At 34.1% G+C, this 25,282-nt stretch overlaps 1 long non-coding RNA gene across 1 annotated transcript in view; it reads right to left on the reverse strand.

Annotated features, from left to right (window-relative positions):
• Positions 1-2,315: 2,315 nt before the first annotated feature.
• Positions 2,316-25,282, reverse strand: part of LOC136035473 (uncharacterized) — a 37,371-nt gene continuing 14,404 nt past the window's right edge. Inside the window, exon 2 of the long non-coding RNA XR_010619448.1 lies at positions 2,316-9,254. This is a non-coding gene — a long non-coding RNA (uncharacterized LOC136035473). The remainder of the gene's footprint in view (positions 9,255-25,282) is intronic.

Raw genomic sequence — 25,282 nt, forward strand, 5'->3', positions numbered from 1 at the left:
TATATATCCCCCTGTGCCCCCGGCGTCCCCGTTGGAGTTGTATCCCTGTGTCCAGGTCGTCATTTATATTCCCTGTGTCCCGGTCGTCATTTGTGTCCCGGTATCCCAGTCTGTAATTTCTCTTAGAGTGTCCTGGTCGTCATTTATATAGATATATAGATACAGTTTCATTTCAGTTTTTTTTCTTTTATAGTTTTTTCTTTTCTTATTTTTTTCTTTTTTAGTTTTTCTTTTTTAAGTTTCTTCTTTTCATTGATAATAAACCTCAAATTTTGGGTATCTGTTTTAAGGTTTTCGAATTACCTTAATCTTTTGTCAAAATATATTGAAACATTTGTGGAATTCCCAGTTTTTTTAGTTTTTTCTTTTTTTTTAGCTGTTTAGGTTTTTTTTAGTTTTTTTTTCTTTTTAGTTTTTTACCTTTTTATTTTTTTTACATTTTTCCTTTTTAAGTTTTTTTCTTTTTTTAATTTTTTATTTAGTTTTTTTTTAGTTTTTTCTTTTTAGTTTTGTTTTTAGTTTTTTACCATTTTTGTTTTTTCGAATTACTTTAACCTATTGTCAAAATATTTCGAAATATTTATGCAATTTCCAGTTTTTACATTCTAGTTTGTTTTCTTTTATATATATAGAAGATATAATCTGGCGTAATGGACAGACAACTTATTTTTATATATATTGTCAAAATATATTGAAATATTTGTGCAATTCCCAGTTTGCTTAGTTTTTTCTTTTTTTTTAGTTTTTTAGCTTTTCTAGTTTTTTTTAGTTTTTTATCTTTTTTATTTTTTTATGTTTTTTCTTTTTGGGTTTTTTCTTTTTTTTATTTTTTCAATTTTTAATTTTTTTTTTAGTTTTTTCTTTTTAGTTTTTTTTTAGTTTTTTACCATTTTTCTTTTTTCGAATTACTTTAATCTAGTTTTTACCTTTTTTAGTTTTTTTTAGTTTTTTAGATGAAAATTTTTTTTAGTTTTTTCCTTTTTTTCTTTTTAGTTTTTTATTGGTTTTTACCTTTATTTTAGCTTATTTTTCAGTTTTTTCCTTTTTTTTAGTTTTTTTTTATTTTTTAATTTTTTTAGTTTTTTACATTTTTTTAGTTTTTTTTAGTTTTTTTAGTTTTTTAGCTTTTTTACTTTTTTTATTAGTTTTTAGTTTTTTTTGTAGTTTTTGCCTTTTTTTAGTTTTTTCAGTTTTTTTTTAGTTTTTTATTGGTTTTTACCTTTATTTTAGCTTATTTTTCAGTTTTTTCCTTTTTTTTAGTTTTTTTTAGTTTTTAGTTTTTTTTAGTTTTTTACATTTTTTTAGTTTTTTTAGTTTTTTTAGTTTTTTAGCTTTTTTATTTTTTTATTAGTTTTTAGTTTTTTTTGTAGTTTTTTCCTTTTTTTTAGTTTTTTTAGTTTTTTCCTTTTTTTTAGTTTTTTTTTATTTTTTATTTTTTTTAGTTTTTTACCTTTTTTTAGTTTTTTTAGTTTTTTAGCTTTTTTACTTTTTTATTAGTTTTTAGTTTTTTTTGTAGTTTTTGCCTTTTTTTAGTTTTTTCAGTTTTTTTTTAGTTTTTTATTGGTTTTTACCTTTATTTTAGCTTATTTTTCAGTTTTTTCCTTTTTTTTAGTTTTTTTTAGTTTTTAGTTTTTTTTAGTTTTTTACCTTTTTTTTAGTTTTTTTAGTTTTTTTAGTTTTTTAGCTTTTTTATTTTTTTTTATTAGTTTTTAGTTTTTTTTTGTAGTTTTTGCCTTTTTTTAGTTTTTTTTAGTTTTTTAGCTTTTTTATTAGTTTTTAGTTTTTTTGTAGTTTTTGCCTTTTTTTAATTTTTTTAGTTTTTTAGCTTTTTTATTTTTTTTATTAGTTTTTAGTTTTTTTTGTAGTTTTTGCCTTTTTTTAGTTTTTTTCAGTTTTGACGTCACCTGATCCAGTTTTTTCAGGTGACGTCACCTGATCCATCCACAGATCCACAGACAACTTATTTATATATATATATATATATATATATATATATATATATATATATATATATATATATATATATATATATATATATATATATATATATATATATATATATATATGTTTTTAACTACGTAAAACTTGCGAATATACAACATTCTTCGCTGTCCCATTGTCTGTGCATATAAATAGATTGTCAGGTTTACTGACTCTTGAACATACACTCATTGTCCATGGGAAAAACAATCCGTATTCAGATCTATACCTCATTATTCTAATGATGTGTCCCTGTGTCCCGGTCGCCATTCATATTCCCTGTGTTCCGGTCGTCATTTGTGTCCCGGTGTCCCAGTTTGTAATTTCTCTTTGAGTGTCCCGGTCGTCATTTATATTCCCTGTTTCCCGGTGTCCCGGTCGTCATTTGCGTCCCGGTGTCCCGGTCTGTAATTTCTCTTCGAACAATCCCTGTGTCCCGGTCGTCATTTATATATCTTCCCTGTTCCCCCGGCGTCCCCGTTGTAGTTGTGTCCCTGTGTCCCGGTCGTCATTTATATTCCCTGTGTCCCGGTCGTGATTTGTGTCCCGGTGTCCCAGTCTGTAGTTTCTCTTTGAGGTTCCTGGTCGTCATTTATATTCCCTGTGTCCCGGTGTCCCGGTCGTCATTTGTGTCCCGGTGTCCCGGTCTGTAATTTCATCAGTTGACAAACATGACGTCAGTCGACAAACAACTTCATGACGCATACAGCTCAATCCTTATAATGACGTCAGTCGACAAACATGACGTCAGTCGACACACAAACATGACGTCACTCGACAGACATAACACACATACAACTTATTTTTATATATATAGATGTACAAATATAAATGAATAAGTAAATCTTTAAACGAGTAAAAAGTAAGTTTAATATGGAAATCAAGCTTAAAACAAGCAAAAATCCCTACAAGCAAGAGCTTAGATGCATCCTCCTTCCGTAACTGTAAGTCTAAAACTTACTGCGTCATTGGCTTTTCATTGAAAATGAATTATATTTAAAATATTTTCTTTTGTACTTATTACAATATTGAAAATAAACAAAAAATTACAGTAAATGTTGAACTAAAAATCTTTCAGTAATTAATATAATTATAAATAAAATTTGTATTTTTGTTTTATTAGTTCTTTCCAAGACTGTCCAAGATAAATATAGCTTCACTACAGACAAGAGTTTGGATACTAATCCCCCTTCCCTAACTGTAAAAGTCTAAAGCCTATTGCGTCACTGGCACTTCACAGAACACAAATTACTACTAATACCACTAGCAACTCACCACAGCACTAGGCTGCCTGAGGCTAACACAGCCACACATGCTCCTCCTTCATCCTAATCTATTCAAAGCAACCCTTTTCACACCCTCCCAGAAAGTTCTCATTTCCTTTAAATATTTCTTTATGACGTCCTTCCACCCCAGACCAGGATGTTATACTTTCCGTTTAGCCCTAGATGGCTGGCCGAAAAGGAGAATCTTCGGCAATCTGTTATCCTTCATCCGCACAACGTGCCGTAGCCATCTCAACCTTTCTTTCATTATAGCCCTAGAAAGTGGGATTGAACCAAATTTTTTGTACAGCCTACTATTGGAAATACGGTCAGTCAGCCAGGTACCCAAAACAATCCGTAGGTAATTCCTCTGGGAAACATCTAGCAAATCTTGATCCGCTTTTCGGAGCGCCCTTGCTTCAGAACCATATTTGACTACTATTATCGCCGTAGCTTCTAATATTCTAATCTTAGTTTGCAGACTTATCTTACTATTCTTCCAGAATTTTTTTAGTTGGAAAAAAAAATACCGAGCCTTGGCTATTTTACTTTTAACAACTTCACTACTCCCACCGTCTTTGCTAATAATAATACCAAGATAAGGGAAGCTGCCCACCTTATCAATCTTTTTGGTACCCAACGTCCCATTTCCATCTTCACTTATTCTTAGCCTTAGTAACTTAGTCTTCTTAACTTTAATTTCCAAACCTATTCTAGCATCCTGAACTCCTAAAACCTCTAAGAGTTCATTCATTTTCCTCACACCTTCATCTAGGGTGCTTAAATCGTAGGCATAATCTAAGTCCAGTAGAGTTTTTCCTTCCCATATTATTTCGTGGGGTCTCATTGCCTGTCCTGTGCTCCTTAAGACAAAATCCGTCAAAATGATCCATATAAAGAGGGATAGAACACAACCCTGATTAACTCCTGATTTAATACAAAATCAGCTGCTAACTTCATTTCCTACCTTAAATGCAGCAGTGTGATTCTCGTACATAGCACTAATCACTTTAATGTATTTGTCTGGTATCATACAAGGATAAGACCTTTGCTAAAGCTCTTCTATACACAGAATTGAATGCTTGCTCATAATCTATAAAACTGAGGACGAAGAAACTTTGTGTACATTATCTTTCAGTCTAAAAAGTTTCATGTTACTAAGTAAATTGCTAACTACAGGGACCAGGCTAATGCCTTGATAATTACCACATTCACTCGTATCACCTTTCTTATACAGTGGTCTAACTAAGGTTTTCCAAAAATCGCTAGGTACTTCCCCTTTTTCAAAAATCATATTCATAATGTTCAGTAACGTATTTTTAGCCTCAGAGCCACCATATTTAAGAAACCCATTTACCACACAATCAGCACCTGGAGCCTAATTATTTTTTAATCCTTTTAGTACTGTCGCTAATTCTTCCTCAAAAAAAACAAATCTTCCTTTACATCCAAGGTATCGCAAACTTTTTTATTTTCCTCTTTATTTTTGCCTGCAACTCTATCTTGGTTTAGCACATTCTCAAAATGTTCTGCCCATCTCTCTTTAACTATTTCCTTATCACTAATTATGGCCCCACTCCAATCTTTAGCTGGGACAAGTCCAGATTGACTACTCCCTCTCAATTCCTTTCACTAATATTCCTAGCTCCAGTCCTAACTTTCTTGCCTAAGACACCATCAGCAACTTCACAAGTTGTTTTTATAAAATTATTCCAACCATCTTCCACATTGTCAAATTTTAAACTTTCAAGATTAGTATTCAACTAATCTTGAAAGTTTCTCTTAAATTCTCATCCTGGAGTTTACCAACATCATAACTTCCCGGGAGGTAGTTAACCTTCCGAATTTTTAGTTTAAAATTAACCCTAGACACCACTAGATGGTGATCTTTACTTTTAACATCAAAAGCACCACTCCTATATGCCCTAGTACCTTGATTTGATCCTGCCAGTCTTTGGTTTACAATAAAGTATCAATAAGGTCTGCTGTCTTGCCATCCCACGAATACCATGTTAGCCTATGGGCCATTTTATGACCAAACAGCGTGTTGGTTATAACTAGATTGTTATACCTACAAAATTGCAAATGTCTATAGCCATTACTGTTTTCTTTTCCTACACCAAATTTACCTAGGCTAGGATACCATCTATCCCTATTTCTACTGACCTAGGCGTTAAAATTTCCTAGTAAAGAATCATATTTCTGCCTGGGACCCTGTCTATTTGCTCCTGTAACTGTAAGTAAAATTCTTCTGAGTTACTTGTATCTCTGTTAGTCGGTTCTACAGGGGCATATATTACTATAACTGATACCCTGAACTTTTTAGTCATACGATGAGCAGTTAGTGTTCTATTATTAATACCTTCCCAGTCTAAACAAGGCTTATTACATATATTTTCTTTGTCAGTTATTACAGCATTATAAATTAAAATAAAAATATTACAGTGAAAAATAAAATCTTGAGTTAATGAGCTTTTAACAGTAAATATCACTACATATGAAATATTCAGTCTGATTTTATTAGTTCTTTTCTATACTGTTCAAGACACATATAGTCTTCAGGTGGATCCTGAAACTTCAGGTGGATGTTGTGAGGCGGATTAGTATTCTTGTGAATATAATATAGTTTTAACATTGGCTTGAAGCATAAAATTTGGCTGAAATTAAATGAAGCTTAGATCGAATCTTAATCCACTAATTTATTAAAAAAAAAACTATTTGTGTTGTGTTTTGCTGTAACTCTTTATTTGTATAAATGAAAGCATGTCAAGGTCATTTATAATAAAGAGCCTTTTTTTGTTGCATTAAAAAAAAAAAAAAAATCAGAAGTCACGTATTTATACAACCAGATTTGTTTCTAATTTTTTGTCTAAATGAAGATGGCTTGGCCCTGAAGTAATTCCTGAGGCGTCTTTATAGCCGGAAATTTAAAAAAAGATCAGTTATCTATAAAATAATATAAATCAGTTTTCTGTTCAAAGATCGATAGAACCATATATTTCTTCCAAAATTGATTGTCCTAATTAAGGTTCACTTGGTCCAGTATTCTCGCCCAGGAAGTTTCATATCGATCTAAGAAAAGCAAAATTGGCCCGTTTTGGGGAGCTTCACGATTCGATACAATCCAGTTTTTCCAAAAAAAAATTTCTCTTGGGGTTTCCGTTCCAATATTATATGCCCAGTCAAATCCTAGCGGAACGGAGACAAAGTAAAACTGCGCCAATTTCAGGCCTCAAGAATCAATACAAAAAAACGCTCTCATAGCTTTTGTCAACATTCAGGTCTCCTTGTAAATGTTTTATATATCAAGGCAAAAAATTTTTAAAACGTCTTTTTTTTTGCTGAAGTCCACCTGACCCTAATTACATGCCCTACAACTTACAAGCCTATCAGAAAGAAAGAAAAACTCTTGGGCCTATTTCTGGGCTTCGCAAACCAATACAGTCAATATTTGGGTACGTGTGCATTATACAGACCACACTGTTGCTCATGATCTGTTTAAAACCGGTTTCTAAATGTGGAATCGGAGATAATCAGCTTAGCCTGAGTGAAATAAACTACTACGCTGGTAAATTTAGTTATATATTTAATATACAGAGTTGGCTAGGTTAGGTATGTAATATAATGCGTTCTGGGGGGCCTACTTTCCATAGTTCTCTGTTGTAGTTTCCATATTTTTGACTATTGTAGTATTCATACATTTCCATATGCATTATAGAACCACGTCATTCTGTTCCATTCGCTTCAAGTTGCAATGACGCTACACTGCGTTCCAATTCTAAAGAATATAATTTCACTTTTCTTCTAAAATTAATCTTACGGCAAAGGGAAGTACCTAGATGATATACTAGATGAATACTAGAAAGGAAAGTAGGGAAGTTACGGTAGGGAAGTACCTAGCGATAAAACATTTACGGCAGTGGTGGGTAGTAAAACATATTCCTTTCATAAGCAGATTTTGCAATAGCATCTGTTGTATCATTCTTCATTTAAACTCGTAGCTACCTACGCTAAAATTCTTCTAGAATTCGTATTTTAGGGATAGCATTTTAATTTTGCACGTCCAATAGGTAGAAAAAGCTCATTTTTTTCAATTAAAGAAACCTTCCAGATATTCGCTAATGTTAGAAATAAATTGTATACATTCGGTTTTAAATTTTGGAGACCTGTAGAAAACTTAGGTGTGCAAATGGAAGGGGGCTGCATACGCATAACATCACTCCCCATCCCCTCGCCTTTTAGTGTTAAAACCAAATCATGTGCCTTTGGTCTGAACTTTGTGATACCAATAGAAGAACGAGGAAAGTAGATGGGGGAATGTGCTTTAGACGGATTCCCCCTTTATAGTCAAACAAAAATGTATACTTATAGTTTCCATTTTGGAAGTCCAGTAGAAAACTGAGGCTAAAGGAGTTGGCTTATGACGTTTGCCAATATTTCCTTAAACTTAACCATATATAACCATATAACTTATCATATTCTAACTTCTTTTTAATGAAGATACAAAAAAAAGTATTTTTCAAAGTCTAGCAAAGGGGCAAGTTTGTATTTCTTTACTTTTTTCACTCAAAATACCAAAAAAGGCGTTTCTCAAAATCTCGGAGCTAAAAAAATCAAGGCATACTTTAAGAACGTGCCAGCATCCCTCCCCCAAGCATTACGAGTGAATCACGCGTTTCTGGTTTTGATTTTGCAGGACCATACAAGGAAACAGAGAGAATTACATGAGGATAGGCCGTTAGGCACGCGGCAAAACCTCCCTCTCCCCCAAAACATCAAGTTTTTGATGATATTTACGTTAATTTTTATATGTCTAGTATAAAATACCTGTCCCCCCTTACATATAGAAATTTAAGTCGCAATTAATAGGATGCATTAAACGTGCCGGATCACATAGCGGATATCTTTTCGGTGTCAAGGGATTGCAACGTTCTGTAAATTTTGCATATTTTTTTCGAGAGTTGACATATTAGCTGATGTTGACAAAATAACTGATTAATTAAAATTAGCACAAGGTAAAATTTATCGACAACTTCTTAATGTAGTTCTATTAAGATGCCATTATCGTTAGATCAGACAACATCATTTAGAAACACAGGGTCATATTAGAGGCTTTATTTTACTACAACTAAAAGTAAAAATGCGTTTGAAAAATCACTACCGCTAGGAGTCAGATCCCGACTCCCAGCGGTAGTCTCTATTCGTAGACTAAGACGACCAAAAGGAAATATACAGCCATATTCAGGTCGTATATTTCGATAAATTTGTTCACCTAAGCTTCTAGTATCATCTTAGTTTATTGACTTGTTTAACTTATATTACTAGACTGCAACTGTGGTAATTGCGTCTTATGTATTTTCATTGACAAAATGGTATTTTTGGCTTTTCATTGAGGAAATTGAAAAATTCCTCCCCCCCCCCGTCCTAACAATAGTGAGTTGAAGCCGTTGAACTGTGGGTAAAATTATATTGAGAAACCCAAGATCACTTATATGTCGCTTGAGCAGAATGTAGGATGTCTTATTCTTCTATTTGTTTTATTCTTTAAAGATATTAAATCATCATATAAATGGAATTCCAAGCCTTGCAGCAGCAGAGATTGAACATGGGGTTCCAGAACCAAGGATGTCACTCTTTGCTCTTCTAAAGTCTATCTACATAAGGTATGTTCTCCACAATAACAAAGAAATATGGAGATCGATTAAAAAAGCGCCATAAAGTATATATTATTCGAAAGGCTTTATGAGTGGGGTATGGGCGTTATCAGAGGATTTTTCTATCGGGAAGAGGTCAAATGAAAAAAAAAAACATTTCTAAACCAAAATGTCCCTATCTTTACAGAAGGGTACCCTCCAAACCGATTCTGAGAGGTAGTAAAATTCTCTTATCCCCTTTACCATTGTATGCTAAATAATGAAGACATAAATAAGGTCTTACCGGGATCCAAGTTAGACTCCTTCCTGCTAAAAAGTAACCGGACACGGTTCCACGTTTTGTCTTCCATATTGACTAAAAAAAGAAACATGATTTTGTATAGTTGGTAATTTTGTATAAAAAGCTTTCGGTAAATTGGGTATAACTTTGCTTCTTATCTCTCTTTCGTTCCTTTTTCTCATCCATTCCGAAGACTATGCAAGTTCGAGAACTAATCACTGGAATAAATTCCCAGAGAATATCTCTAAGGTCATCTAGTTCTCAAGTCATTCTTATTATTTTGAACTGGGCACTAGAAACTTTTAGTTTAATTTTCAGTACTTTTTTGTATTCACTAAGACATTTTAAAAAATACAGAAAATAATAAATTAATACACACATACCCTAAAAGCCTTTAATGTCTGCGTTATAGGAGAAGAAAATCAAAAATTCATTCACTTATTAATGCAGTATCAAACAACTGGGATCAATGACTGATCCAGAGATGGCCAGGGACCCCCCTTCCTTCCTTAGTGCGGGCAAGACGTCCTATTATTTGGTTTCTGTGACTTCATTGCGAGATCGACATTTGGATTCATACATGTTCGAAAAGGATTTGACTCAATCTGCCTGCCTTGTGCCCTTAGGGAAATGTCAATAGTGTTTTGTGTCTCCCGAGCTTACAAGGCATTTTGTAGCTTGTCATTTCGGTTGATCAGTTGATCTCGTAAATCGTTAAAACTTAAAAAATTGTGCGTGTCATATCTCGTTTCTTATACAGTAGCTAAGCAAATCATAGGCAGTGTAGTGCAATGGCGCTGCCTAAGTAAAGAGCGGTGTGGGGACAATGACTTACTTTTCTAGACCAGGGCAATTTGTACAGAAGGAGTTGTTGTAGCAACTTTGAAAGCGGCTCATTCGATTGGAAATTGAAAGGGCTAGTGCCTTTTTTAATAGTCAAAAGCGATTGAAGCGCAACCAGTTCCCTCTCCACACCCATCATTTCCCTGTCAAACACATCCAATAAATTTTTAGAGACAGCCATTTCGTTCAGTGTAGTTGAAAAGTCCGGAAATTAAATCTCTAAGGATGACAGTCCCCTCTCCCACATACCTTAGGGAAACTGTTATGAGTTATGCCCTGAGGCATATGATGTGTTTATAGAAAGTGTGGTGGTATAGACTTCGGAGGGGCTTATTGGATTGGTAATAAGAAGTTCTAGAATCCTTTTTAAGAGCAAGAGTGATAGGAGGGCAGCTTCCTCCCTCATCACGCGTCGTACTTTCCTGAAATTCACCTGATAGAAATTTTGAGATAGCCACTTCTTCAAAAAATGGTCCAAAAATCACAGAACCAGGCCCTTAGGGTTGACAAAACCCCCCAGAGGCTAATGGCAAGCGTTATTCGTTATACCCCAGGTGCATATGAAATTTTATGAAAGGAGTGGTCGTGTGAACTTTAGAGGAGGCTAATTTGATCGGAAATGCATGGTTCTAGTTCCCCTTGAAGAGTCAAAAATGATGGAGGGCAACTAGTCCCCCCTACCGGACATCTGATTTTCCCAAAAGAATTCGATAAATCGTAAGATAACCATCTTAATCACAGTAGTCTAAAGAGCATATAGCAATGTCTTGAGGGTGAAAAACCCCCCGCCCCAGATCCCAGGGGCGAGGATTGTAAGTTACGCCCCGGGGTATATAAGTTTTTTTATGGATTGGCCGATCGTATAAACTTTAGATCGAATGTAGCTAATTTCAAATCGGGAGTTCTAGTGCCCTTTTTAAGGGTCAAAAGTGATTGGAGGGCAACAATTCCCCTCCCTCCTCCCCCCACAAGTCCATCATTCCCAAAAACACATCTGATAAAATATTAAGTGTGCCATTCTGTTCAGCATTGTTAAAAGATGCAGTTATTATGTCTTTGGGAATGTCAACCTCCCTAAAGTCCTCAGGGCAATTTGTTCATTGTTTTTATATAGTAGGCTACCGTATATGTTATTAAGAAAGGTAAGCATTTTGAACTTCACTTTCGAAAAAGACGAAGAGGATTCAGGTGAGCCTTTCAGAGAATGTTGAACTAGATCAAAACACGTTAGATCATGGCACTAGATCATTTGTATGCGGATCGTTAAAATGGCATAAATCAGGAATAACTGAGTATTTTAATTTGAAACTTCCAGGAAATGATAAAGGAGATTATCAAAAGGGTAATATTTGACTGCTACCACTACTATTACAACTACCACCACTACTACTGCTACCAATCTAATACCACGCTACTCAATTTGCAATATAGAAGGGTAGGTCGTCCTTATCTGGGTTGGGAGGATGTCATAAATAAGGATTTAAAGGAAATGGGAACTTCCTGGGAAAGTGTAAAGAGGGAGGCCTTGAATAGATTATGTTGGAGGAGGAGCGTGCGTATCTGGGTCGGCCTCAGGCGGCTTGGTGCTGCAGTTAGTTATTATTATTATTAGTAGTAGTAGTATATGAGCAAAAATGTTATTAAAGGTCATATCAGCAATGTCATAGCAATGGCTAACAGTATTAAGTTGAAACTTCCAGGGATGTTTAACTTACCAAAAGGCAATTCGTTATTACTACTGCTGCTACTACGACCACTGCTATTAAAATTAATACTACTACTAGCAATACTAATTCTACTACTACTACTGCCACTAAAGCTAAGGCTACTGCTATTAATTCTACTGCAACTGCTACTGCAGCTGGTATTAAAACTAATGGTATTAAGGCGAAAAATATGGAATGTATTGAAACTGTATGGAACTAAATCGAAACACACATTGCCAACACAGATTGTCAAGAGGGCGTATCAGAAATTCTTCAAGGGCGGTTGACGGTATAAGTTGAAATTTTCAGCATGTTTTGAAGGGGATGTTGAAGAGACCAAAGGTCCTATGCGCATGCTACTACTATTGCTACTACAACTTTTGCTTCTACGCAAACCAAAAGTATTAAGTTGATGCTTTTAAGGAATATCCAACCTTATGTTGAACTAAATCAAAACAAACTATGAGCATGTGTATTTTCAAAACGGTGACAAAGCAATATCTCAAGAACGGCTTATGTAGATCTAAAAGGGTAATTTGTGGCAGATTTTGAACTAGCCAGAAGGCACTACAATACTGTTAGTACTACCATCCATTACAGTTAATGTAACTCATGATGCTAAGGGTATTATAGTGAAACTTTTAAAGAACGTTTAAAGGAGTTTCAATTAAACGAAAAGAAGAAAAATATGCATGCAGGTTTTCAAAAGGGCATATAAGCAACATCATAGGTAGCGTTGCTCTATAATAGCTAAAAAATACCATTGAAACTGTAAAGGAACTATTTTGATTCGCAATTAAGAGTTCTAGTTCCCCTTTGAAGAGTAGAAAGATATTGGAGGGCAAGCCGCCTTGCTCCCAAGCCCATTCATTTTCCAAACACATCCAGTAAAAATTTTGAGACGGCCATTTTGTTCAGCATACTAGAACGGTCCAGTAACTATGTCTCTAAGCATATTGAGTATGTCAATCCCCCACAATTATACAATCGACCCATTGTGTTTTAAAAATAAGTTTTACTTTAAAACTAAATCAAAAGGCACTGTGTGTATGGTCACCAATAAGACACCTCAGTAGTATGTCTAGAAATATCGGGGTATTAAGATGAAACTTTCAGAGCTACTACTATTATCACTTTTACTCCTACAATTTAAATAAATCAAAAGAGTGTATGTGTATCCAGGTTGTCAAAGAGCATAGACAGAATTCCTTTGGAACAATATTGAGTTTAATTTTTACAGTCAACTCGAGGAAGTATAATATTAAATTAAACTTTACTTTTTCTATCCAGATTAAAAATTGTCCAACAAGCCGAACTATGGATCTTTATAGAAATTAAATAAAAAAAACAAGTTTTTTTTAACTAAAAGGAAGGAGCGACATTAAAACTTAAAACGAACAGAAATTACTTGGTATATGAAAGGGGCTGCTCCCTCATCAACGCCCCACTCTTTACGCTAAAGTTTGACTCTTTCTCTCAACTCTACTTTTTTTAAACAGTAAAAAAATTCAGCGTAAAAAGCGGGGCGTTGATGAGGGAGCAGCCCCTTTCATACACGAAGTGATTTCTGTTCGTTTTAAGTTTTAATGTCGCTCCTTACTTTCAGTTAAAAAAAACTTGTTTTTTTATTTAATTTCTGAACGTTTTTGAATTAATGCATGTTTTGATTTTGGGTCTCCCAGAAAGAATAATTAAAACGAAATTTGTATTTTTTTTTTTTTTTTTGGCTAAATGGCTTTCTCAGATTTCTGATTTAACGGTATTGAGAAAAAAAGCGGGGAAGGAGGCCTAATTGCCCTACAATTTTTTGGTTACTTAAAAAGGCAACTAGAACTTTTAATTGTTTACGAATGTTTTTATTAGTAAAAGATATACGTAACTTACAAATTAGCTTACGTAACGAACTTTTGTTTTCGCAAGTTTTTATTACATATATGAGGGGGTTCACCCCCTCGTCAATACCTCGCTCTTTGCACTAAAGCTTAAATTTTGTCCCAATTCCTTAAGAATGACCCCTGAACCACAAAGGCCGTAGAATAAACAGTTGAAATTACTAAAAATACTTTAGCCAAAGAGCGAGGTATTAAGAGGAGGTGAACCCCTCATATGCGTAATAATTTCTGTTCGTTTCAAGTTTTAACGCTGCTCCTTACTTTCAGTTGAAAAAACTTTTTCATATTTATTTTTTCATTGTTTTTTTTTTTTTAATAATGCTAGAAAATCCTGCGCTCCGTTCATGGAAAGATTTTTTTTCCCCATGACCAATTCCTCCATGAAAAGTTCCCCCAGCATATCCCCCGCTTTTCAACCTCCCCACCCCCCAACCAAAAATCCCCCTGAAAGTGTCTGTACACTTCCCAATAACTATTACTATATGTAAGTACTGGTCAAAGTTTGTAACTTGTAGCCCCTCCCACGAGGACTGTGGAGGCTTAAGAATTTTGATCTGGTGACTTTGGGAAAATAATTAGCGTGGGAGGGGGCCTAGGTGCCCTCCAATGTTTTTGGTCACTTAAAAAGGGCACTATAACTTTTCATTTTCTTTAGAATGAGCCCTCTCGCCACATTCTAGGACCACTGGTTCGATACGATCACCCCTGGGAAAAAAACAACAAGCAAACAAATAAACACGCATCCGTGATCTGCCTTCTGGCAAAAAATACAAAAATCCACATTTTTGTAGATAGGAGCCTGAAACTTCAACAGTAGGGTTCTCTGATACGCTGAATGTGATGGCGTGACTTTCGACTTTTTTTTCTATCTATGACTCCATCTATTTCTTTTGATCTATGACTTCTAGGGGGTGTTTTCCCCTATTTTCTAAAATAAGGCAAATTTTCTAAGGCTCGTAACTTTTGATGGGTAAGACTAAACTTAATGAAACTTAAATATTTAAAATAAACACTAAAAGACGATTCTTTTGACGTAGCTATTGGTATCAAAATTTCGTTTTTTAGATTTTTGGTTACTATTGAGCCGGGTCGCTCCTTACTACAGTTCATTACCACAAACTGTTTGAAAACTTAATAGATGTAAAAGAAATTACATGAAAGAAACTAAGTCAATGATAAAGAAACAGAAATCAATTTAAGAAGTTTTTTCCACGACACAATTTTTTCACTGAAAAGTAAAAACCTCCATCAAGTCAAAAATGAGCAGAAATAAACATAATCTTCCAAGCTAATAACAATAATACAACCACAAATCAAAAACGAACAGAAATTAAAATAAATGACCTAGTCAAACTCAAAAGGAGCAAAAATTAACACGAATAGGGCTGACAACCACCCATGCCTTCTCAAGATCAAAACATAATTTGAACTTTACTGAAAACCAACTACATTTTAAATGTTTTCATTTTTTACTTGAATAAATAAAAACTATTAAAACTTTAAGCAATAAATATCAGTATATTCATATTAAATTGACAATCCACGGTAGTTGCTTTTTTTTCTTTTTTTTTAGTTAAGTGCAAGTTATAATTTATTTCTGCTAATTTTTGGCATCGTGGCCATAGATATGATGGAAAATTATTGACAGAAAAAGGCCCTTTGAAAAATGAAGGGAACTTTCGAGAACTTTTAAGGTACTGTATAATTGGTGGTGAAATCACATTAAAACATCATTTGGAGAGCTCAGATGCAAATGCTACTTAAATGAGCAAAACAAGACATAATGAATTAATTGGATGTTATGCCAAAGAGAGTTTTAAAGAAATTATTGCACGAGTTTTCTCTGCCAAATTTTACAGAGTGGTTGCTGATGAAACAACAGATGTGTCACACAGGTCCTAACTATGTATTGCCCTTTGGTACAATTAAATAGATACAAAAAAGTTTTTTCAACTGAAAGGAAGTAGCAACATTAAAACTTAAAACGAACAGAAGTTATTACATATGAAAAAAATACGAAAATCCGTAGAAAATATGAGGGGGGTTCATCCTCTAGTCAATACCTCGCTCTTTACGCTAAAGTTCGAATTTTGTTCCAATTCTTTAAGAATGACCCCTGAAACACAAAGGCCGTTTAATTAGAATAAATAACTCTTTTGAAAGTACTAAAAAAAACTTCAGCGTAAAGAGCAAGGTACTGACGAGGGGGAACCCCCACATATACGCATTAATTCCTGTTGGTTTTAAATTTTAACGTTACTACTTACTTTCAGCTGAAAAAAACTTGTTCTATTTATTTAATGTCTGATCCTATTTTAAATAATGTTGGGGAATCTGGCTGTTGCTGGGAAATTCCCATATCTTATTATAAATTCCTCCATGAAAAGATCCTCCTACGTAGACCCCTCCTCCTAACCCCCCTCCACTCACCCCGCCAGAAAAAATCCCCCCCCTGAAAAAGTCTGTATACTTCACAATTACCGATACTAAATTTAGACAATGGGCAAAGTTTACAGCTTGCAGCCCTTCCCCCAGGGACTGTGGGGGATTAAACCATTCTCAAAACATAGTTATTAGGTTTTTCGACTGTACTGAACAAAATGGCTATCTCAAAATTTTGATCAGGTGACATAGGTTTTTCGACTGTACTGAACAAAATGGCTATCTCAAAATTTTGATCAGGTGACATTGGGGAAAAAATGAGCGTGGGAGGGGCCTAGATGTCCTCCAAGTTTTCTGTCACTTAAAAAACCACTAGAGCTTTTAATTTCCATTCGAATGTGTCCTCTCTTGATATTCTAGTACCGATAGGTCGATACGATCACCCTTGGGGAAAAAATAAAAACAAATAAACACGCATCCGTGATCTTTCTTCTGGCAAAAAATACAAAATTCCACATTTTTACAGATAGGAGCTTGAAACCTCTACAGCGTTTTCTAATACGCCGAATCTGATGGTGTGATTTTCATTCAAGATTCTATGACTTTTCAGGGATGTTTCCTCTTTTTTCAAAAATAAGAAAAATTTTCTCAAGGCTTGTAACTTTTGATGGGTAAGACTAGACCAGAACAAACTTATATATTTGAAATCAGCATAAAAATCTAATTCTTTTAATGTATCTACTGGTATCAAAATTCAATTTTTTAGAGCTTCGGCTACTATTGAGCCGGGTCACTTTTTACTTACAGTTTATTACCACGAACTGTCTGAAATTACAATTCCATAAGAGGTGAGGATTTTTTTTTTTTTTTTGACCTACGCGAAACGCGTTACTAAGGCAGCATTAGGAACTTTGAAGTGACCATTTAAAAGGGAAACGCTTGGGAATGTGTTGGAATTTCTTCGATCTATTGAGCTAGACTTGGAAAATCGAGTGAACATAGGCACTGATGGACTTACTGTGATTGTTTCAGAATATTTTATTGCTGTAAAAGAAGTTCAAAAGGTAACAAAGCTTTACCCGTGTGTCAACCATGCGCCAAATAATAATAATAATAAAAATAATAATAATAATAATAATAATAATAATAATAATAATAATAATAATAATAATAATAATATAATATACTCTAATAATATATATACTCTAATAATAATAATAATAGTACTCTAATATTAATAATAATAATAATATTTGTACCCTCTATACATACGAAAGATGTACACAGAGGAGTGTGAAAAGAAAACTGAAAAATATAAAAATTTCACTTCTAATGAAAATAAGTAGATCATAGTTGTTTGTTTGTTTGTTTTGTTTTTTTTTTTTTTTTTTTTGCACATAGCCTAACTCAAAAAACCAGTCACAAAACATGACCCATAAATAATAACATAACTCATAGACATAGCTCATAAAACAGCACCTATAAACATAACGAATAAATACTTATTTTATTAAAGAAATGAAGACAAAACTGTATTTCCATTAAATGAGACAATTAAGGGGGAGGGAAATTTATTCTATTTACTCTAGATTGTCGAAGAAATCGGTCATATTGTTGATCCATTTTAATAGTAATATCAAATATTCCGCATTTTCGTATAATATACCTATTTTTGAACCATAGTGGAATTCCAAAAAAATATTTACAAAACCGGAAAAAGTAAACGCGGATACGCTTTTTATCACTTTTACTCAAAAACTACAAAAATGGAACAATGAAAAATACATGAGGTGCAAACATTGAATTGTAAATTATAGCAAGTGTTTGTTTGTCAAAACGACCTTTCACCCTGACTAGCAGGCCATGTATTTTCCTAAGTTTTCCCAATACAGACCATAAAACCAACTTCCGCGTAGCTTTAATTGACGGACCAAAAGGCAACCCAAGGTAACTAATGGAATCAATATTAAGAATATTCAGTGATCCTACCCTAATTGAATGATGCTGGATATCACTTTTATTATTCGTCAGTAGGAATTCTGTTTTAGAAGGTTCAATCTCTAATCCTGTCTCTCGTAGATGTGTGTGTAATATATTAATTGCATTCTGCATTGATATTACATTATCCAAGAACAACAAAATATCATCAGCATACGACAAGTGGCTAATGTCGATTTTGGGGTAGGTCACATTTGGGGGTAGGAACCGTGTGACTGTTCTAATCGCGTTATTAAATATAAAGGGGCAAAGAACTGACCCTTGTTTAACTCCACGACGTAAATAAATTATGTCTGAAAGTCGCCCTCCCGAAAAATTCTCACAGATGAATTAACATACCAGCCCGCCAAACACTGGCCTATAAATGGGTACGCCCCACTACGCAACAATGACCAAAAAGCGTGGTTATGCAAAATACTATCAAACACTTTTGAAATATCAATTCTACACATAAATAGTTGTTTTTTAATGTTATGGTGGTGTTCCAACATTTCTAGAATTATTGCGTGTGCATTTTGAACCCCTAAACCACTTCGAAAACCCAAATGATGATCCCCCACTTTGATCTGTGAGGACGTAAGCTGGATTATACTTTGTATTTAATTGGATTGCCCGATAAGTGGAACAGTTGAAAATAAGACAATTATGAAATATTAACCATTTTCTGATAACGAAATATTACAACTTACCGACGGCTTGATTGAATACGGACTAGGATTTTGTATATCATTTAGATTGTGGGGAAGTAAGTTTTCGTGCCCTGTAGAATTGACTTAGTGTATATTTGTCCAGTTTTGAACTTTCTACTGAGACAAATTATTAACAAGGGAGATAAGGATGGTGTCGTGAAACTAGCAGCGAAACTTTTCGGAAAAGATGCGTTTAAAGAGACTACTGAAATCTTTTGTGATACTTTTAAAGTTGATATTCTTGAGAGGCGCCGGGGCTCACATCCGAGTACGGCTTTTATGGCCGACTTTTACGAATTACTATCAGCCGTATCTCGAAAGATGATCCTTTTCCACGATTTGCGATTATGAACCCGTCAGATGTTCCGGTTTTCCCGAACGAACCAAATAATATTGTGGCATCAAGATTAAATGACTGTGTTCGAATGTTAAATTTCCTCATTAAAAAACAAGAGTCTGTGAGCACAGATATGGTTGAATAAAACTGTTTGTGGCCATTCCTTCCTAAGCCAGAAAATGCTACAGTTCCTGTCATTTTTAGTAATTTACCTACTAGTATGCAATCTTATAACCCCGCAAAGCAGCGAGAGTTTATTTCAATCTTAGGGGGCTTAGACAAAATTGACCATGTTGAGCAGCGGCGAGATAGGCTACTAGTATTTATGAAAGCTAATGATTCTGCCTCATCGGTGGCAGGTGCCCTACCAACCGGTTCACAAATCAGTGCTAAGGTCGTAAAGAAGGAATATCTAGGAATTATATACGAATTGATAAGGGCTTTGATGAATCAAATATTACAGGACTAGTGAACTCTGCTACGCAAGCAAAGCGCTTTGGAGGCAGTTCAGTCGTTCAATTGTCCTTTAAATATCAAACAGATCTCGATATCGCATCACAGAAGCAATAGTTTCTCCTGCACCGTATTGAAGAGCCGTATGGCTGTCCCTGCATCGAGCACCCAAGCTGTGGCTGATACCCCCACCCTCCCTCCACTCCTTCCACAGGTATGGACCATTGCACCGAACCTGATTGTGTAAACCTGTATTTTCAAAACATAAATGCAGCAAGAGATAAGTTGATAATTTTAGCCGAAATATTAAAGTCATTCGAAATAGTTTGTGTAGTTGAGCAACAGTTAAGTGGCGTTAATAGTAATCAGTTGGAAGTTTCTTGTGACCACGAGTTCTTCACTCGTTCTGCAAAAATCACAGGAGGTTGTCCCTCTGGCGGCATTATGATTGGAATAAAAAAGAGCCTTAAGTGTGTTTTACTTGAAACCAATGATACTTTTGTTTCGGTTGATCTAGGCCATACCGTTGTTCTTGCAGTTTATATGCCTACTAATTACAGAAACGAACAGTCGAACGAACGTTTTGCTAAAGTATGTGCAAGCGTCTCAACAATTTCTCATAAAATACGAACGTCTGGCAAAGCCATTTTGCTTTGTGGCGATTTTAACACTGGCCTCACTATTCCTAGTTTACCTTGGTCCCAAATAATATTATCATCTTTTCCAAAAGATCTATCTGTGGCAGCGAATAGCACAAATTTTAATTATGTTCATAATTCAGGTAGCGTGGCAAATTTGGACTTTATAATTTCAGATCTTGAATGTTTAAAAAAGTATCTTGTTAAAGTATCAGAGGAAATTTTGATCAGTGATCATTCTCACCTTGAAGTTTCTGTTGTTTTAAGCATTTTTTGCCATAGGAGTTGTAGTCCAAAATGGTTCCAGAAGCAGCTTTGGGATAGAATAGACGTAAACTTATGTCAGTGCGTATTAGATAATATCCTCAGTAGAATTAGAATTCCTTTTCACCTCCTGTCACAGTCTCAAAAATTTCATTCGTTGGAATTAGATATTTATTACGCTGAAATAGTTCATGCAATGAAAGTTGCGGCTTCCGTTGTGGTTCCTGTTATTAGAGTGCATAGAAATCAAGGAGGCACACTCGTGCCTCTATAAAGAGGCGAACCACGACAATGTTAAGCGATCTTCGGTTCCAGTGGTCGCAGAGGGATGGGGAGGGATGCATTTCGTAGCCCAAGCTCCAACTAAGAAACCTGCCAAATTTCATCCCCCTCCGACTTTTCGTTCATGGGGAAAATCTGGCCGAAAGTTTCGACCCACCAACCCCAGCCCCCCTTTAACGTTGTCCGATCGGGCTGAAATTCACAAGTTAAGGTCCTCATTTTTAGTAATTTACCTACTAGTATGCAATCTTATAACCCCGCAAAGCAGCGAGAGTTTATTTCAATCTTAGGGGGCTTAGACAAAATTGACCATGTTGAGCAGCGGCGAGATAGGCTACTAGTATTTATGAAAGCTAATGATTCTGCCTCATCGGTGGCAGGTGCCCTACCAACCGGTTCACAAATCAGTGCTAAGGTCGTAAAGAAGGAATATCTAGGAATTATATACGAATTGATAAGGGCTTTGATGAATCAAATATTACAGGACTAGTGAACTCTGCTACGCAAGCAAAGCGCTTTGGAGGCAGTTCAGTCGTTCAATTGTCCTTTAAATATCAAACAGATCTCGATATCGCATCACAGAAGCAATAGTTTCTCCTGCACCGTATTGAAGAGCCGTATGGCTGTCCCTGCATCGAGCACCCAAGCTGTGGCTGATACCCCCACCCTCCCTCCACTCCTCATCCGATAACTCCTTCCCTGTTTTCCAGAAACCACGCATAGCAACTTAATTTTCATGTTCTTTTTTTTCTGCCACGCCTACAGGTCACAGCCGACATCGGATCTGGGTGTACGAAGATTCATTTGATGCGGAATTCTCCGAGTAAGTTTCCTTGAAAGTTTCGTAGGAAAATCTTAACCCCCCGAAAGTTTCGACCCCCCAACCCACCCACCCCCCTTTAACGTTGTCCGATCGGGCTGAAATTCACAAGTTAAGGCCCCCTACGGCCCAGGAGCTTATTTGCGAAATTTCAGCTCGATCCGATAACTCCTTCCCGGTTTTCCAGAAACCACGCATTAGCCACTTAATTAACTCATTTCTCCATAAGAGCCCATGTTAATTTGAAATTTTTAAAAGGTATTTAAAAGTTATATTTACACACATGCAGTCGGTAGAGCGTGGGACTTTTAATCCTAAGGTCAAGGGTTCAAGTCCCTTATTGGGCGTTTTTTTTCACAAAATATGAAAAAACTTCGTTTTCTTAAAGAGTTAAAGAGGCTGCGTCCCAAAGTCGAACCTTAAAACGTACAGGAATTAGGAGAGACAGTCCTAATTCCTGTACGAGGAGTACAGGAATTATTAAATTACATCCACCATGGATTGTAGAAAAACGTACAGAAATAATATGAAAAAAACTTCGTTTTCTTAAAGAGTTAAAGAGGCTGCGTCCCAAAGTCGAACCTTAAAACGTACAGGAATTAGGAGAGACAGTCCTAATTCCTGTACGAGGAGTACAGGAATTATTAAATTACATCCACCATGGATTGTAGAAAAACGTACAGAAATAATATGAAAAAAACTTCGTTTTCTTAAAGAGTTAAAGAGGCTGCGTCCCAAAGTCGAACCTTAAAACGTACAGGAATTAGGAGGGGCAGTTGGGGGGCTGCCGCCCCCCAAACCCCCCGCTTTTAAAGACTCTTTTGTAAAGGTTTTTTGTTTTGTTAATTAAAAGAGGGCCTTTCCGAAGCCAAGAGCGGGGGGTCAGGGGGGCGGCAGGGCAGCCCCCCACAACAAAAAACCTGTACAAAAGAGTCTTTACAAGCGGGGGGTTCGGGGGGCAGCAGCCCCCCAACTGCCTCTCCTAATTCCTGTACGTTTTAAGGTTCGACTTTGGGACGCAGCCTCTTTAACTCTTTAAGAAAACGAAGTTTTTTTCATATTATACACAAAAAAAGGGATGGTCTGCTATAGCATGGTTACATGAAGCGAAACAGAAACATCGGCTATGGTATCGTATTTGGGATCAATGTGACCGACTGAGAAATATATGTATAATATATATAGAAATATATATATATATGTAATATATATATATATATATATATATATATACTAGCTGTTGGGGTGGCGCTTCGCGCCACCCCAACACCTAGTTGGTGGGGGCGCTTCGCGCCCCCCCCAAGCCCCCCCGCGCGCGTAAGTCGTTACGCGCCATAATAGTTACGCGCCATTGTAGTTGTGTCCCTATGTCCCACCTGTGAATATATATATATATATATATATATATATATATATATATATATATATATATATATATATGATTTTAACTACGTAAAACTTGCGAATATACAACATTCTTTGCTGTCCCATTGTCTTTGCATATAAATAAATTGTCAGGTTTACCGACTCTTGAACATGCAACATATAATGGTCCATGGGAAAACAATCTGTATTCAGATCTATACCTCATGATTCTAATGATTGCCCTTGAGCTTTGTTGATGGTGATTGCTAATCGACCATTCCCTGTCCCGGTGTCCCGGTCGTCATTTACATCCCCCTGTTTCCCCCGGTGTCCCCGTTGTAGTTGTGTCCCTGTGTCCCGGTCGTCATTTATATCCCCCTGTTTCCCCCGGTGTCCCCGTTGTAGTTGTGTCCCTGTGTCCCGGTCGTCATTTATATTCCCTGTGTCCCGGTCGTCATTTGTATCCCGGTGTACCGGTCTGTATATACATTCGTTTTTTAGTTTTGTTTTTCTCCTTTATTTTTTTCCTTTTTTTTTCTTTTTTAGTTTATTTAGATTTTTAGATTTTTTAGTTTTTTATTAGTTTTTAGTTTTTTTTCTTTTTAGTTTTTTTGTAGTTTTTACCTTCTTTTTAGTTTTGTTAATTTTTTTTTTTACTTATGTCCTGGTCGTCATTTATACTCCCTGTGTCCCGGTGCTTTGTTGATTGCTAATCGAACATTCCTTTTGTCCTGGTCGCTTTCTCTTTGAGTGTCGTCATTTATTTTTTTCTTTTTTAGTTCTTTTAGTTTTTACCTTTTTTAGTTTTTTTTTAGTTTTTTAGATGAAAATTTTTTTTAGTTTTTTCCTTTTTTTCTTTTTAGTTTTTTATTGGTTTTTACCTTTATGTTAGCTTATTTTTCAGTTTTTTCCTTTTTTTTTAGTTTTTTTTATTTTTTATTTTTTTTTTAGTTTTTTACCTTTTTTTAGTTTTTTTAGTTTTTTTAGTTTTTTTAGTTTTTTAGCTTTTTTACTTTTTTTATTAGTTTTTAGTTTTTTTGTAGTTTTTGCCTATTTTTAGTTTTTTCAGTTTTTTTTTTTAGTTTTTTATTGGTTTTTACCTTTATTTTAGCTTATTTTTCAGTTTTTTCCTTTTTTTTTTAGTTTTTTTTAGTTTTTAGTTTTTTTAGTTTTTTACCTTTTTTTAGTTTTTTTAGTTTTTTTTAGTTTTCTAGCTTTTTTATTTTTTTTATTAGTTTTTAGTTTTTTTTGTAGTTTTTGCCTTTTTTTTTGTTTTTTTAGTTTTTTAGCTTTTTTATTAGTTTTTAGTTTTTTTTGTAGTTTTTGCCTTTTTTTAGTTTTTTTAGTTTTTTAGCTTTTTTATTTTTTTTATTAGTTTTTAGTTTTTTTTGTAGTTTTTGCCTTTTTTTAGTTTTTTCAGTTTTGACAATCATTTATTTTTTTCTTTTTTAGTTCTTTTAGTTTTTACCTTTTTTAGTTTTTTTTAGTTTTTTAGATGAAAATTTTTTTTAGTTTTTTCCTTTTTTTCTTTTTAGTTTTTTATTGGTTTTTACCTTTATTTTAGCTTATTTTTCAGTTTTTTCCTTTTTTTTAGTTTTTTTTTATTTTTTATTTTTTTTAGTTTTACACCTTTTTTTAGTTTTTTTAGTTTTTTTAGTTTTTTAGCTTTTTTACTTTTTTTATTAGTTTTTAGTTTTTTTTTGTAGTTTTTGCCTTTTTTTAGTTTTTTCAGTTTTTTTTTAGTTTTTTATTGGTTTTTACCTTTATTTTAGCTTATTTTTCAGTTTTTTCCTTTTTTTCAGTTTTTTTTAGTTTTTAGTTTTTTTAGTTTTTTACCTTTTTTTAGTTTTTTTAGTTTTTTAGCTTTTTTATTTTTTTTATTAGTTTTTAGTTTTTTTTGTAGTTTTTGCCTTTTTTTTAGTTTTTTTAGTTTTTTAGCTTTTTTATTAGTTTTTAGTTTTTTTGTAGTTTTTGCCTTTTTTTAGTTTTTTTAGTTTTTTAGCTTTTTTATTTTTTTTTATTAGTTTTTAGTTTTTTTTTGTAGTTTTTGCCTTTTTTTAGTTTTTTCTGTTTTTTTTTAGTTTTTTATTGGTTTTTACCTTTATTTTAGCTTATTTTTCAGTTTTTTCCTTTTTTTTAGTTTTTTTTAGTTTTTAGTTTTTTTAGTTTTTTACCTTTTTTTAGTTTTGTTAGTTTTTTAGCTTTTTTATTTTTTTTATTAGTTTTTAGTTTTTTTTTGTAGTTTTTGCCTTTTTTTAGTTTTTTTAGTTTTTTAGCTTTTTTATTAGTTTTTAGTTTTTTTGTAGTTTTTGCCTTTTTTTAGTTTTTTTAGTTTTTTAGCTTTTTTATTTTTTTTTATTAGTTTTTAGTTTTTTTTGTAGTTTTTGCCTTTTTTTAGTTTTTTCAGTTTTGACGTCACCTGATCCAGTTTTTT

This window comes from Artemia franciscana, chromosome 14 (genome assembly GCF_032884065.1).
Source record: "Artemia franciscana chromosome 14, ASM3288406v1, whole genome shotgun sequence".
Taxonomy (NCBI): domain Eukaryota; kingdom Metazoa; phylum Arthropoda; class Branchiopoda; order Anostraca; family Artemiidae; genus Artemia; species Artemia franciscana.